This window comes from Gadus morhua, chromosome 8, assembly GCF_902167405.1.
Source record: "Gadus morhua chromosome 8, gadMor3.0, whole genome shotgun sequence".
In the NCBI taxonomy this organism is placed as follows: domain Eukaryota; kingdom Metazoa; phylum Chordata; class Actinopteri; order Gadiformes; family Gadidae; genus Gadus; species Gadus morhua.
The window spans coordinates 11,877,031-11,894,130 of record NC_044055.1 but is presented as its reverse complement, the minus strand read 5'-3'; the positions used below and the strand labels follow the sequence as shown (position 1 = coordinate 11,894,130).

The 17,100-nt window shown below is 49.2% G+C and overlaps 1 protein-coding gene across 6 annotated transcripts in view; it reads right to left on the bottom strand.

Annotated features, from left to right (window-relative positions):
- The window catches only part of pard3ab (par-3 family cell polarity regulator alpha, b), a 123,874-nt gene that overhangs the window by 102,570 nt on the left and 4,204 nt on the right, over nucleotides 1-17,100 (bottom strand). The gene's annotated exons all lie outside the window — the stretch shown is intronic.

Below are 17,100 nucleotides of genomic sequence, written 5' to 3'. Positions count from 1 at the left end.
CCAAACAGACAGACAGTCAGCCAAATAGACACCGACAGTCAAATAGACAGACACTCAGCCAATCAGTCAGGGGATTCTATGTCTACTCTGATGAACCTCCAGAACGTTCTGACAGGGGTCATGTGCTTCCTGTCAGCCACTGTCACTTACTGTCCGGCAGACTGTCAACCGGACAACAACATACCCCCTGTGGACCACAGCTGATATATCCCCGACACACACACACACACACACACACACACACACACACACACACACACACACACACACACACACACACACACACACACACACACACACACACACACACACACACACACACAGATGGGGGAGAGGAGGAGAGGTAATAAGGGGGAGAGGAGGAGAGGAGATGAGAGATGGGGGAGAGGAGGAGAGGAGATGAGAGAGGAGGAGAGCCTGAGTTGAGGAGAGGAGGGAGGAGGGAGGATGAGCGGGGAGGAGAGAGAGAGGAGGTGAGTGAGGAGGAGAGAAGAAGAGAGGAGAGATGGAGGAGAGGAGAGGAGGTGGTGGGGTGGTCGAGTGGTATTCAGGGTGTGAGTGACAGAGAAACGGTTCATCCAACGTTATTTGATTGGCTGATTATGATACGTGTCCCCATGATTTGCTGAAGAGTCCGCTCACAGATCAATGACAGGCAAGTAAACAGCAGACTAAAACACGGAGGATAACATGACAGTCTCTTTAAGACGGCCCCTCAGGGGAAACCGGCTGCCTGTTGGATCACATCCCCCCCGCGGCGCACTACGTAGCGGATTAGCTCCCGACAGCAGAGCTGTCACGCTAGCTAGCGCCAGCGTGATTGGAAAATTAGTGTGCGTGTGTCTATGTGCGTGTTCCTCCCATATTTCAAAACAAACAAAGTTTGTAACACATCGATACGATTGGTCAGAGGACCGAGGGACACAAGAACAGGAAGTGATGTCGTGAGATCCCTGGGCCTCAGGGTTCTATGGCGGACAGACTAACTGTAAAACACGTTCTATCTTTAGAGGAGAAGACATGAATAATTAAAAGGCAGAGACCACGTGTTGTAGACTATCCTCCCCAGATCTCACCTCCTCCTCTCCCTTCTACTGCTCACGTGTTTCACGTTTTAGATTCATGTTTAAAGGCAGGCCAGTGTAGCGGTGGGGTGATAGACTCCTGGCTGAAGGCTCTGGGTTCGATCCCTCAATGTACAATAGTCCTATAAGCCTCCTAGAGCCAGGTGACCCCTGACCCCTACCTGTACCCCTCCTAGAGCCAGGGGACCCCTGATCCCTACCTACAGGCCTCCTGGAGCCAGATGAACTCTAACCTCTACCTGAATGACATCAAGAACTATTTCACCGGCTCAGGATAAAAGCGCTTGCTAAATAACATGTTGAAACAAAACAATAATAAAAAAGTAAATGGGGTTCTGAACTATCTAGTATCATGTGCACCAATCGATCAATAATCAACCCCTAACCCCTCCCCTGTTGATCTGATCGGTGAGGTGGTTCTGCTCTGCCGTCCACCTGAGGAGACGCCGTTCAATTATTCACCTGAGACTCTGTTTACACGCCGCTGCTCGTCCAATCAGACTCAGGACACGCCAGCCTCCCGTCCAATCAGCCGTGGCCTTGGACCCCCGTTGCCACGGTAGCGCGACACCGTGACCTCTAGTCACGGGGTCGTAGCATGAACCCACAGAGCCCTGCGGCCCTCTGTGTGTGTGAGCCTTTGATGCGCCCCATGTTTGTACTTACGCTCGCGTGTGTGCGTGCGTGTGTGTGCGTGCATGTGTGAATGGACTGCATTCTTATCGCACTTTTCTAACCAGCGGCCACTCAAAGCGCTTTACAATACTGCCTCACATTCACCCATTCCTACAAACATTCACACACCAACAGCGGTGTCAACCACGCAAGGCGTCAGCCAGCTCGTCGGGAGCAGTCAGGGTGAGGCGTCTTGCTCAGGGACACCTCGACACTCGAAATAGCAACCTTGCGGTTACCAGCCAACCCGCTCTAACTCCTGAGCCACGGCCCGCCTGTGTGTGCGTGTGCGTGTGTGCGTGTGCGTGTGTGTGTTTTTTAAATTGCTTTCTGTCCTCTCACAGGCTTTAGAGTTAATCAGTCTCTCTCTATCTCCAGCGTGACCCAATATTACACAAAACTCTCATCAACCCATCAAAACATCTCCTCCATCACCACCTTCACCCTCTCCTCCATCACCACCTCCACCCTCTCCTCCACCCTCTCCTCCACCCTCTCCTCCACCCTCTCCTCCTCCTCGCTGTTTCTCTCAGACTGAGTCCCCCCAAGGTCTGGTCCAGCATCCCCCCTCCCTACAGGGCCAGAACCCCGGCCAGAATCCCAGGAAACCAGTGACCTTGGGGGGAGAAATGAGGGAGAACTGAGCGAGAACGGGCGGCTGACCCAGGCCCGCCCCCGCCCACAACAATGCTCCTTCTCACGGGGAACCGGCCTATCAGATCTACCGTAGGTTCCAGGGCGAGGGTGGAACGCCGTTTAAATAACCACAGACCTGGGTGGGTCTGGTCCTGGAAAACACGGGGAACCACCAGACCTATGGAGCTCCACCAGAGGTCCAGCGGCCTCGGTGTTCAGGGCATAGGAGGAGACCCACCAGACCAGACCTCTCTCCCAGGTCCTGGTCTCCAGTGGTCTCTGTGTTCAGGGAACAGACGGAGGACCACCAGACCAGACCTCTCCCCCAGGTCCTGGTCTCCAGTGGTCTCTGTGTTCAGGGAACAGACGGAGGACCACCAGACCAGACCTCTCCCCCAGGTCCTGGTCTCCAGTGGTCTCTGTGTTCAGGGAACAGACGGAGGACCACCAGACCAGACCTCTCCCCCAGGTCCTGAAGCCCACGGTCTCTGTGTGTGTCCACGGTACAGAAGTGGATGCTGGGTGTGATGTGCGGCCCGTGCCGTGTGTCCCCGGTGTGAAGTGTGTCTCCGTGGTGTGAATCAGCCGTGCCTGTGCAGGCCGGACGGAGGAGGAGGAGTTGATGGAGGAGAAGGGAGAGGAAGAGAAGGAGTTGATGGAGGAGGAATGTTAGAGGAGTAGGTACAGCAGAAGTTAAGCCCTAAAGAACTGCTGAGTCTGCATGTTGACTCCATTAAACTTTAATGATGCATGCTGAGCTGCACGAGGCGTATCTAGGTATATTTAGCCTTTTCCTTCCCCATTTGTATTTTTATCTTGATTGACTGCTGGCATCTACAGCGGGTTGAATTCCTTCACGTACGTTTGTTCTTTGAAAACGACCGTTTCTTATACCAACCGAAACATCTTCGTCACACACACACACACACACACACACACACACACACACACACACACACACACACACACACACACACACACACACACCATTGTCTGATGTCCAGTCTGAAGCTGTGATCTTCCCAGGCTGGCTACTCTTTAACCCGGGCTGAAGGCCGTTTCGATACGGGGTAAACACACAGAGAACAGGGCCTGTAGTGGGGACCGGCCTGTCCTTCTGGAACATGAGACCACCAGGGCTACATTCCTGGGTTCTAGAACTCATACCGCTGCTGTTACCCTGACTCCGACGTTAAAACGCTTCAGAGAACACTGCACGGGTAAAACTGATATTATTTTGTTTTTGTACAAGAGAATATTTGACCGAACCATTTTAATTTTAGAATAAATCCGGTGTGGGAGGGACCTGTCACCAGAACTATAAGAGTCAGGTGCTAACGCGGTTAGCTGGTTAACGCTGGCAGTCTTTAACCTTCATCTGCCTGGCCGTCGCAGATGACCAGCGTTTGTTCCTCCGTTTGATTCAAAAGCGGTCATTAAAAGAACCACGGCCCCGGACCCCAGGAGACAGCAGACTCGGCGTCAAGAAGACCCTACGAGGCATTCGGGATCAGGGTGGAAATCCACAGAACCGGATTTGTAAACAAACTTCGATAAACGGTGAGACAAAACGGTGAGAGTCTAGAACTTCTAGAACAACCTAGAACACTTCCAGCCCGGCAGCTCTCAATCTCATCAACACACACTGATAACACCTTATCAGCCCTGATGGCCCCAGCCCTCTAATCCTGCACTGATAAACAGCATTAGACAGGGTCATTCCTCCCCTTAGCACCGGGGGCAGTGCAGCGCAGCTCCACCCAGACCGGCCTGTCGGTCGCTTGGTTTACAGTTATATTAGAGTAACCTGCATTAGAAAGGACCAATCTAATCTAATCCAGCCAAGGTATCAACAGCAGCTCAGTAGAGTGTGTTTATCTTGATCTACGAGTGCTTTGTCAACGGTCGTAACCTTTCTGGGGGCCTTTACAGGGTTCAGTTATAAACTCCTACCACCACCTTGTTTAATACCACGAATTAAACAATACAGTCCTCAAGTTCTTCTGGAGCTGATTGGTTTATTTTTAGGTTAAGGAGAACAGAACATTCATGAGGGAAGACCTCAGAAGACTGCTTGAGTCATACAATATTTTCCAGGTCTGGTTACAAAATTGGCACAAAATACAACAAACGCTGTTATTTAAAACATTAACAAGGTTATGGGTTTATATTGGTGCTTTTACTTTGAAATGGTCCGGAGAAAAGTTCACAGAAACTACTCAGGCCTGGTCTTGACCTCCAGCTGAGACATGACCTTCCCAGATGAGCACATGACGGGAGGAGCGTGAGGAAGACAAAGGCATAACATTACCACCGGAAAAAAGAACACAGCTGTGCTGTACTGGTCCAAATAGTCTACAACAATACAACAATCTCCGGTGCTCTGGCCTGCAGCTCCCCCTAGGGGCGTGGAGGAGGGAGGCACATTAAAGCTCCTTTCATATAACAGACAGACAGACACACCATTGATCTTGAGAAAGAGAGGAGGCCTAATAACAGATAATGATGTGTTAAAGGAGTCCCCACTTTACACCACCCATTACTTTCTGAACTTCAAGCGTTTATAAAAGTGGCCCAAGTCACATGACCACCGTGGCCCCCGAAGCAAGCATCAGCACATAGCATTACAGCCTAGCATCACCACGCAGCATGAACCCCTAGCATCACCATGTTGCATTACAACCTGGTGTCACCTCTCTGACACGACTAAACCTGCAAGTTTAACTGCTGAAGGCTATGTCAGTCAGTCAGCCATTGTTTACTTGCAGAGCTTCTGCATGTGCATGTCCCTCACACAATACGCGTCACCACAGGGTGCACGGCCGTGCGGTGTGTGTGCGTCTCTGGTGTTATGAACACGGAAACACGATCCCTGCGTCTCCCGTCACCGACGGCCTCATCCATTATAGGCACGGCGGTAGGGGGGCACGGTCGGTTCAGCCCACCGGGTCGCCCCAACACCAGATTAATGTCTCTGTACTGTCTAAAGGGCCGATTATTGTCCCATATTCACGCAACGCAAGGGGGTTAGGGACCCATAACGTCCTTGCGGACCCTCCCTGCGTCCACCGCAAGGGCCTGACGTGCGCCTCCCAAAAATTGTAACCTTCCGTCAAGGCGACGCAGCAGCAAGGGCTGTGATTGGTCTGCTCACTAAAACCCGGCGCAGAACCAAAACAGGTTCACCACTGCGTCGAAGCTTATCGGGGTCATTGCGTTGCGTCGACGTGGAAACATAAATCAGCCCTTATCCCCTACCTGCTCCTTAATGACCCGTCTCTGTACTGGCTTACCCCTACCTGCTCCTTAATGACCCGTCTCTGTACTATCTAACCCCTACCTGCTCCTTAATGAGCTGTGTCTGAACTGTCTAACCCCTACCTGCTCCTTAATGAGCTGTGTCTGAACTGTCTAACCCCTACCTGCTCCTTAATGACCCGTCTCTGTACTATCTAACCCCTACCTGCTCCTTAATGAGCTGTGTCTGAACTGTCTAACCCCTACCTGCTCCTGGATGCATGACAATAAAAAACAAATCACTGTACACCTCTTCAACACACCTGGGATAAAAGTGTTGACGGAGCAGTGTTCAGGTGCCCAGGTGTGTGAGAGGAGAAGACGAGAGGAGAGCTCAGAGCGTTCAGATGTTCAGGTTCCCAGGTGTGTGAGAGGGAGGGGGGTCTGACAAATGGCTTGAATGAAAGATGGGCCGATCGTCAGTGATGGAAAACATCCTGAAGATTTCAACACTGCGAACCACATCAACATCAGGGTTCATCTGCTTCCTGTTCGGTTTATGGTGGGAGGCAGTTCAGAATGAATGAACAACCCGTTTCAGAATTTCCTTTGAAGTTAACAGAATACACAACTGTTACAGTGTCTAACAAACATATAATCAGCAGCCTTTGACCGAACCATTTTAATTTTAGAATAAATCCGGTGTGGGAGGGACCTGTCACCAGGACTATAAGAGTCAGGTGCTAACGCGGTTAGCTGGTTAACGCTGGCAGTCTTTAACCTTCATCTGCCTGGCCGTCGCAGATGACCAGCGTTTGTTCCTCCGTTTGATTCAAAAGGCGGTCATTAAAAGAACCACGGCCCAGGACCCCAGGAGACAGCAGACTCGGCGTCAAGAAGACCCTTCGAGGCATTCGGGATCAGGGTGGAAATCCACAGAACCGGATTTGTAAACAAACTTCGATAAACGGTGACACAAAACGGTGAGAGTCCAGAACTTCTAGAACAACCTAGAACACTTCCAGCCCGGCAGCTCTCAATCTCATCAACACACACTGATAACACCTTATCAGCCCTGATGGCCCCAGCCCTCTAATCCTGCACTGATAAACAGCATTAGACAGTGTCATTCCTCCCCTTAGCACCGGGGGCAGTGCAGCGCAGCTCCACCCAGACCGGCCTGTCGGTCGCTTGGTTTACAGTTATATTAGAGTAACCTGCATTAGAAAGGACCAATCTAATCTAATCCAGCCAAGGTATCAACAGCAGCTCAGTAGAGTGTGTTTATCTTGATCTACGAGTGCTTTGTCAACGGTCGTAACCTTTCTGGGGGCATTTACAGGGTTCAGTTATAAACTCCTACCACCACCTTGTTTAATACCACGAATTAAACAATACAGTCCTCAAGTTCTTCTGGAGCTGATTGGTTTATTTTTAGGTTAAGGAGAGCAGAACATTCATGAGGGAAGACCTCAGAAGACTGCTTGAGTCATACAATATTTTCCAGGTTTGGTTACGTCAGCACAAAATACAACAAACGCTGTTATTTAAAACATTAACCAGGTTATGGGGTTATATTTGCGCTTTTACTTGGTATGGTCAGGAGAAAAGTCCACAGAAACTACTCAGGCCTGGTCTTGACCTCCAGCTGAGACATGACCTTCCCAGATGAGCACATGACGGGAGGAGCGTGAGGAAGACAAAGGCATAACATTACCACCGGAAAAAAGAACACAGCTGTGCTGTACTGGTCCAAATAGTCTACAACAATACAACAATCTCCGGTGCTCTGGCCTGCAGCTCCCCCTAGGGGCGTGGAGGAGGGCGGCACATTAAAGCTCCTTTCATTTAACAGACAGACAGACACACCATTGATCTTGAGAAAGAGAGGAGGCCTAATAACAGATAATGATGTGTTAAAGGAGTCCCCACTTTACACCACCCATTACTTTCTGAACTTCAAGCGTTTATAAAAGTGGCCCAAGTCACATGACCACCGTGGCCCCCGAAGCAAGCATCAGCACATAGCATTACAGCCTAGCATCACCACGCAGCATGAACCCCTAGCATCACCATGTTGCATTACAACCTGGTGTCACCTCTCTGACACGACTAAACCTGCAAGTTTAACTGCTGAAGGCTATGTCAGTCAGTCAGCCATTGTTTACTTGCAGAGCTTCTGCATGTGCATGTCCCTCACACAATACGCGTCACCACAGGGTGCACGGCCGTGCGGTGTGTGTGCGTCTCTGGTGTTATGAACACGGAAACACGATCCCTGCGTCTCCCGTCACCGACGGCCTCATCCATTATAGGCACGGCGGTAGGGGGGCACGGTCGGTTCAGCCCACCGGGTCGCCCCAACACCAGATTAATGTCTCTGTACTGTCTAAAGGGCCGATTATTGTCCCATATTCACGCAACGCAAGGGGGTTAGGGACCCATTACGTCCTTGCGGACCCTGCCTGCGTCCACCACAAGGGCCTGACGTGCGCCTCCCAAAAATTGTAACCTTCCGTCAAGGCGACACAGCAGCAAGGGCTGTGATTGGTCCGCTCACTAAAACCAGACGCAGAACCAAAACAGGTTCACGACTGCGTCAAAGCTTATCGGGGTCATTGCGTTGCGTCGACGTGGAAACATAATCAGCCCTTATCCCCTACCTGCTCCTTAATGACCCATCTCTGAAATGGCTTACCCCTACCTGCTCCTTAATGACCCGTCTCTGTACTATCTAACCCCTACCTGCTCCTGGATGCATGACAATAAAAAACAAATCACTGTACACCTCTTCAACACACCTGGGATAAAAGTGTTGACGGAGCAGTGTTCAGGTGCCCAGGTGTGTGAGAGGAGAAGACGAGAGGAGTGCTCAGAGCGTTCAGATGTTCAGGTTCCCAGGTGTGTGAGAGGGAGGAGCGTTCAGGTGTTCAGGTTCCCAGGTGTGTGAGAGGGAGGGGGGTCTGACAAATGGCTTGACAAAGGTCTGACAAATGGCTTGAATGAAAGATGGGCCGATCGTCAGTGATGGAAAACATCCTGAAGATTTCAACACTGCGAACCACATCAACATCAGGGTTTATCTGCTTCCTGTTCGGTTTATGGTGGGAGGCAGTTCAGAATGAATGAACAACCCGTTTCAGAATTTCCTTGAAGTTAACAGAATATACAACTGTTACAGTGTCTAACAAACATATAATCAGCAGCCTTTGGAAAACCCAACATAAAGACAGATGACAGGGTTTTGGGGGAAAACAATGCTTTATGGTTGACAATGATCGTAAGGTTTCGTACAAGTGAAACCAGTAACAGCAACCAAAAAAAACCCTGTCGGCAGAAAAGGCCTAGTTGATTACCACATACTAGAAAGGGAAAAATGCAAAGGAAAAACCTCACGCTAACTGCCTGGGAGGTTCAGCTTATCTAGCTTCCGTCCCCGACAGCGGAAAAAATAAAACAGTGGAAGCTATATAGCTACGCTTGCTATTACCTTAACGTGCAGACAGTAACAACCAAGAGCGACATCCAATATGATATTTTAACAGAATTGACAAAAAGAGTGTGCCAGCGTCTGTGCTCAAATGAGAGAGAGAGAGCCTCCATCTTCCACTTGTCTTTATATTTGTGGGGGCGGCGCCAAGAATCAGGGTGAGCCAACCAGCAACCTGCAGCCACAAGGCTCCGCCTCCAGGAGGTGATTGAAATGATTGAGTTCAGGAGGCAAAAGCAAGACATTAGTGCAAAACAAACAAAAAACAGCACAAGAACCAGCACTATCACGTAACAACAACAGAGAAAGACAGTTTCTTATCCAACGTAACTAACCGGCGTCGGCGCGGGTTTGATTTTGGTTTTGGTTTTATTTTTTTTCTGAGCTGCTCTCTGTCAGTGTGTTTGCGAGACTGAGAGTGTGTTGTGTGTCGGCTAACACACCGTGCTACAGAACTTCGTCTGACTGAACAAGCAGTCGCAGGACGGACGATGTGCGGCAGGACAGACACAGGCTGGAATAAGATCACGCTTGTACAAGCTTTTCATGTTTCATTTTCCAAAGACAACACCCGACACCCACAGCCGCTGGACGCTACACCCGGATGTTTTTACAGAGATCCCCGTCGCTCAGACCCTGCTTAACCCCCGCCTGGCGACAGAGCTGGAACCAACATAATGTCTCACTGGCCCATTCAGTATCTGAGACCCAAGACACACTTGTTCAGAGTTCATCTAGACTCTGCATAGCCTCCCCCCATTACGCACTTATTGTGTGTTGTATGTCCTGGCACTTAAATGTAGTACTTATCATCATGTAGAATCATATCCTAGCTGTCTTTGTTGTGTACGGGGGATGGGTTAACCTAGTGAATTTTAGTGCTTGGCACTTGGTTCTATAAACTTCTTTACTTTACCGACAGCCATATATTGTTCCTCCTCCTCCTCACAAATGTTATTAGCATTACTGTAAGTTGCTTTGGATAAAAGCGTTTGCTAAATGCCCTTAATGTAAATGTAATCTAACTGTTCCAACTCTGAATCAGTAAAAGCCGATGCTGCAGAACTTCGGATTAGAAAGTCTATCGACGTCGTCCTCCGCATACTGATTTGAATCGATCCGATTTCCAGAAAACATCCCAGACAAAGTCAGCATCAGGAAGGCAGAGGCAGACTGGTTCTGCCTCCTCCCTAGGTCTCCTCCTCCACCCTTCAGCTGGCTTTACCCTCGCTCTGTAGAAAGCGGAGGCTTCCCATTTGTTTTGCCACAATAAAAGACACCAGATCCCAAGGTGCACCTCACCCCTTCCCAGAGAGCTGTCACTGCCACCTCCAGACGAAAGGACGTCCTGTCTGTCATCAGAGGACACGAGAGGCAGGAGAACAAGTCTGAACACGCTCAAGGACTGGTGTGAACTGGATCCACCAAGCCCTCAGTCCTGGGGCTAAGGCCCACCTGATGACACAAGTATAGATCCAGATAGCATGGAACTACAAGGTAAAGTTGTGGTATAGTGTCATAGAAATTGAGACTAGAAGGTGTAGATGTACACCGTATAGGTCTAGCATAGATAGATAAGTACTTCATTAATACCAGACAGGACATTTGGGAGTTGAAGGTGGTATAGAGGCAAATAGTATATATCTGGATGATATAGAGTATAGCTATCCCATAGCTGCCGGTGCAAAAAGGAGATTTTACCAGATTCTGGATACTGTGTCTCCCAACATCAAGAACCAACATGTCAGGCGCACACACACCAGTGAGTCACTCATCCCAGTGTTCCAGCAGCAGGAAGCCACACACACACACACACACACACACACACACACACACACACACACACACACACACACACACACACACACACACACACACACACACACACACACACACACACACACGTTGTGCGTCATTAGCATGTTATAAGTGGGATGGAGCTTTGTCAACTCATGCTACTGCAGGCAGACAGACAGAAACAGAGACCAACAGGCAGGCTAACAGTCAGACAGACAAAAACAGAGACACAGAAACACAAACAGACAGGTGGACAGACACCTGGGACGCTAACGCATGAAGACCGACAGACAGAAGCATACACAGACATAAACTGAAACAGACAGACAAAGAAACAGACAGGCAAGCAGGCAGACAGAAAAACACAGACAGACATCCAAGCTGTTACGTATTTTAGGAACACAAGCTGTATTTCCCTCACTTAACCAATAGGGGTAGGACCAAACATATAAGCCGTAAATACTACGCATAGCCACAAGGGAAAGCAGGACATTACTGAAGGCTGCAATAGATACTTTAGCCACAGAGGGCAGCTTCACAGACCAGGCGAGGAAAACCGAGGATTACGTCACACCGGTTCCTCTCCAAGTCTTCCGGTCCTCGCTGAGTCCATAAAGAAGCCCACCTGGCCATGAAAAGATTAGAACTCTCCCGGCAGCGATTAGACATACGTGGGTTTGTGGCTAGGATCAGCTAGGAGAACACTCTCGCACGTGCTTAGAACACATCTTCAATCTCTCTTTACTTCAGAGCATCAGTTTACCATACTGAAAATACTTTATACAAATAAAGTCTCTTTAAAGCTATTCCTTTGGATTCAACCCCTCTTTACAAGAAAGAACATTGCAAAGCGGACAGTGAGACGGACAGGGAGCCATGGAGAGAAACAGGGCCCTGACTCTAGCGGCTACGGTAGACTACATGCTAGGGACTGTTAGCTCTGATCTATAGCTGGGGTGGAGGGGCTAAGACTTGGAGGGTGGTCTTCTGGTGAGCTCCGTGTTCCTCTAGAGAGCGTGAGCAGCAGAAGGCTGTTCTTGAAGGGGTCTGTCCATGTAGATGATAAACGCCGGCAGCATGCAGAGAGCTCCAGGTCATGCGTTAGCATTAGCTCGCTAACGTGTAACACGCGACAATAGAGACCTCAGACTGCTGGTTGCTATAACACCGTACAGACCAAGGGGGGAACCAGTCTAAACCCAGTGGTGTCACCACATACACAGACAGGGTCTAATTAAATACTACTGCACGGAGAACACACACACACACACACACACACACACACACACACACACACACACACACACACACACACACACACACACACACACACACACACACACACACACTTCTGCCACATCTGTCCGGCCGTGACACAACAGGACACTAACCCAGACTCGACCACTAATCCCCCCACTGATAATATATCTCCTCACACTCACCACAACACCCCCAGACCAGAGGACTCATACACGCTGAACACAACACAGCTTAATCATACTTTCGTTTGGGAATACATCGAGTTATAAAAAATACTAAATGGGTGTATTGTATTCTACCACCAGCTCAGGAGAAGCAGGTAAGAATATCAAAAGGTAAACTAACAGAGCAATATGCTGATCAGTGAGGACATACCATACCTCAAGACGTACTCTAGTAATCCCAGACAGGACCTGTCTGGGATCTGACACTAACAACCTTAGAGGCACACAACTGTAACCATGGACCCAGGAGAGACCCCTCAGCCGGAGAGGAGAGGAGGTATGTAAATGTGGGTCAGACGTGGGGTGAGCGAGGGGCCAAAGCCAGGGCCACAGTGTGGACCCAGAGACCCCCCCCCCCCCCCCCCCCACTAGCCTCTACAGGAGCCGGTGTTCATCAGTCACAGCCCGGCGGGCCGCGCTATCTTTAGAACACAAAGCCTCATCAGCCAAAGTAGTGCATCCATTTTTAAAGGGACATCCGACGTGATTAAACCATGTCACAAGTCGTCACTCACTCTGCGCTCCTCTTTCCCCTTCCCTCTCCTCTCCTCCTCTGTCCACTCTCTCTCCCCTCTCCTCTCCTCCTCTGTCCACTCTCTCTCCCCTCTCCTCTCCTCCTCTGTCCACTCTCTCTCCCCTCTCCTCTCCTCCTCTGTCCACTCTCTCTCCCCTCTCCTCCTCTGTCCACTCTCTCTCCCCTCTCTCCACTGCCCTCTCTCTCCCCTCTCTCCACTGCCCTCTCTCTCTCCCCTCTCTCCACTGCCCTCTCTCTCCCCTCTCTCCACTGCCCTCTCTCTCCCCTCTCTCCACTGCCCTCTCTCTCCCCTCTCTCCACTGCCCTCTCTCTCCCCTCTCTCCACTGCCCTCTCTCCTTCCCTCTCGCCTTTATCCTCTTCTCTCTCCCCAACAAGGAAAACCCGGCCAGAGAGAGAGAGTGCCTGCTCACTCATTATAGAAGATCAGTAGATAAGAGCTCATCAAGTCCCCAGAGAAGCTCTGCTGTCACAAGACACATGATAGAGACAGGAATCAGAGAATACAAATGACTATATAATATATATTAAACTGAACACGGCTACGGGTTGACCCTAATGAAGAAAGTGGATTCATGAAAGCAATATTAATGAAACGCATCCCATGTTTTCTTCAAACATCGCTCACACATTGTTTGGCGTCTTTTCTTAAAATATTAATATCGAATCACAAAGGAAATATCTCGACATCTTGAGAACCAGTTCGTAATCCCTTATTAAAAGCCCTCTGTGCTGCTGGGTTGACGCTCATATCAGCACTGCCAATCTATTTGAGATGTTATGACATCTGATATGATGCATGATATTATTATACTGGGTCGTTCCGCCCAGCCACAAGAACTTTCCTAATTCCTACCCCACCCTTCTTCAGAGATACAGTCTGAACATCCAGTGATATGGCTGGTTAAAAGCATTCTAAAAGGTTTCTTAAACGCCTTCTAAAAAGGCTTCTTAACCTCCCGCTGGACGGTCCTTGCATTTCTGACATTGTTCGTCTGAATGGAGATCCAGGAACAACATTCCTGCTCCAGGATACCGACTGGGATAATGTATTGATCTGTGATGCTCCAGGGTGCGGACCGGGATAATGTATCGATCCTTGATACTCCAGGCTACGCTTTGGGATAATGTATTGATCCTTGATACTCCAGGCTACGCTTTGGGATAATGTATTGATCCCTGATGCTCCGGGGCTGTGGTCGATATCAGCCGAGGTGATACTGCTGAGCAGGCCTCCAAGGACCCTGCGGTGTCTGCACCTCTTACCGCTGACGGGGGAACCATCACAAGCTTGTTATTGTGTTGGTGTTGTTGTTGTTGTTGTTGTCGTCTATAGAAGACCATGCTAAAAGGGACATGCTGGTCTGATCCAACTTTACTTCAAATCCTCAGTCCTTGGGCTATGGCCCACCTGACGACATAAATATAGATCCAGATAGCATAGCTTCAAGGTAAAGTTGTGGTATAGTGTCATAGAAATTGAGAGTAGAAGTTGTAGATGTACACCGTGTAGGTCTAGATAGCATAGATAGATAAGTACTTCATTAATACCCGACAGGACATTTGGGAGTTGAAGATGGTCTAGAGGCAAATAGTATAGATCTGGATGATAAAGAGCACAACCGGGCATATCGCTAGATCACTCGCTCCCCCTCTCTTGCACCAAAACCCATGTAACCCATGTAAATGTAGCCCATCTAGCTAGCCCTAGCTTATCTATCTAGCACTAACCCTAGCCCATCTATCTAGCCCCAACCCCATCCTACCAAGCCAGCCCTAACCCCAGCCTCTCTAGCTAGCCTAGCACTAGCTTAGCCCCTTTGCCCCTGAGTGGGGGATCCCCAGCCACACCAGAGGAAGGAGCTGTAGGAGGAATACCAACGAGGAGAACAGTCTCTGGTCTGTTCGCCGGCCACGCCGGAGCTCCACAATAGCTGTATACATTCTGGCTCAGAGGAAAACTACTTGAAAACAAGACTATGGTGTATTATTCAGGGCTCAAAACCAACGATTCGTGTTCATGTTGTTGTTGATTAAGTGGAGGCCTGATGTGACTATCTCTTCACCAGCAGTGGAACAGCGGTTAGCTGTCTCACACCTTAGCACCACAGCATGCAGCCACAGACTGACATCCATCCAGATCAATATTCCACCCTTTGTAAGAAGATGGAACATAATTCACGTGGCCCTCTTGAAGGTGCAGGATTAGGATTTACTTTCAGGGCATTGAGCAGACGCGTTTAACCAAAGCGACTTTCAATAAGTAAATTTGTCAAAAGAAATAGAAGTAACCAAGTGCCAAGCACCAACAATCGCTAGGTTAACCCATTCCCCGTATACAAAAAAGATAGCTAGGATAAGATGCTACACAGTAGTTAGGATAAGATGCTACACAGTGCTCAGTACTAAAGATAGTTAGGATAAAATGCTACACAATTCTAAGTACTATTTTCAACATAAAAATATGTTTTTGGGTGGTTCAGGACTTAAATAAATGGACAGAATTTAACAACAACTACAACTGAATGCTTTCCCAGCATGCAGGACGGCCCAACAGTAGAGTTACACAACACCACCCTCAGGGGACATGTGGAGTATGCAACCCACTTCATCCTCTGGATGTTTCAAAGGGAATGGTACAGGACATAAAGAAAACCTAAATATACAGAGACAGCTTTTCATCGTATAGATAGATAAACAGTATACACACACAGAGAAACAGCGAGAGAACTATAGTGAAACATGGAGACGGCAGAGACAGAAACCGTTGGACTTTTTCCCTTCCCTCCATCACCTCCTTGCTGCTCAGTTTACATTGAGCCAAGCTCTGTTTACTGGAGCCGGGCCTACAGCTAAACAGACCGCCCCCCCCCCCCACCTCAAGAACATATAAACACCTCCTCTCTACACCGCGCTGCTCAGCGCTGGCTGTTGGGGACCTCCGGAGTCCCAAGGAACGTCGACAAGTGGTCCTCATTGTCAGCCATTAACCCCATCCCCAAAGCGACATCACAAGTGGGAGGATCCGCCCAGATGTGCGGGGGATAGTTAAGTTGCACAGTCCACAAAATCGGATCTGTCAGGCCTTATAATACTGGCATCAGATCTAGCAAAGAACAAACAACACGGTTGGAATGTCATTCAACTGTTTCTTTGAGCTTTAACAGCCAACTAGCTAGCTGGATCACAGCTAGTTGGTTAGCTTACGCAGGCCCGTTCATGACGCCCTTCTTGCCATGCAACATGTGTCCCAGCTCCATGCACATCGTCAGGGTTGCCCACTCTCTGTGCCAGGGTCCTGGTCATCAGTTTAGCACCTCAACCACTGAGACCAGCTGTCCGGAAGAGCTACAATTAAGACCAGAAGAAGCCGGCCAAGCTCTCAGCGGGCAGGCAGGGCACCCTGCTGGACCGCTGTTGGCATGGCGAGACGTCCAAACCTTCCTTCAGTGTTTCTGTTGCATAATTACAACATCCGTGGCCGTCTGCCCAGTTTGTGACAACATGGCCCGCAACGGTTCGACACTGCATATGTTAATCAAACGTGAGGCATCAATAGCTTATGCTAATGAGACGTGTTTATTAAACCCAGTATGCGGCGTCTAAGGTAGTGCTAATTTAATATGCTAATCAATATGTTGTCAATGGTTTAGGCTAACAGCGTTTTGAATATCAATAGGGAATGGTATTACTACACTGATTTTTAAGACCATACTAGCTAGCTTTTAAAAATAACATCTACAGAGACTGGTTTGCGAGCACTCATTGACAGCCAGGCTCTCTGAATGAGATCCAGCTCAACTGGAGCAGGGCCGAGTCCACGGGGAGGCCTGGGGTGGCCCCCTCCCCGCCAAAAAATAACTGGATTGACAACCCTGAGTGCACATCTTTTAAATGTGCCATTCAAATAATAGGAGTTCCCTCTGTAAACATTCTCTGCATCGCTTTACATAGCTGGGTGCTGCTGTCTGGTAGTGTATGTGTAAAAGGTATTTGTCACTGACAAGTCAAAGACGTCTGCGGAGGTCTTATCAGCCGTAGCAGGGTTTAAGTTCTTGCTTATGGCCACTGATCCCAGTAAAGCATGGACCCAAAAAGGCTCTCACGGTTGACCCAGTCTGTGACCAGTGCTGTCGGCCCCAATGCTCCTCAAGTACTCTTGT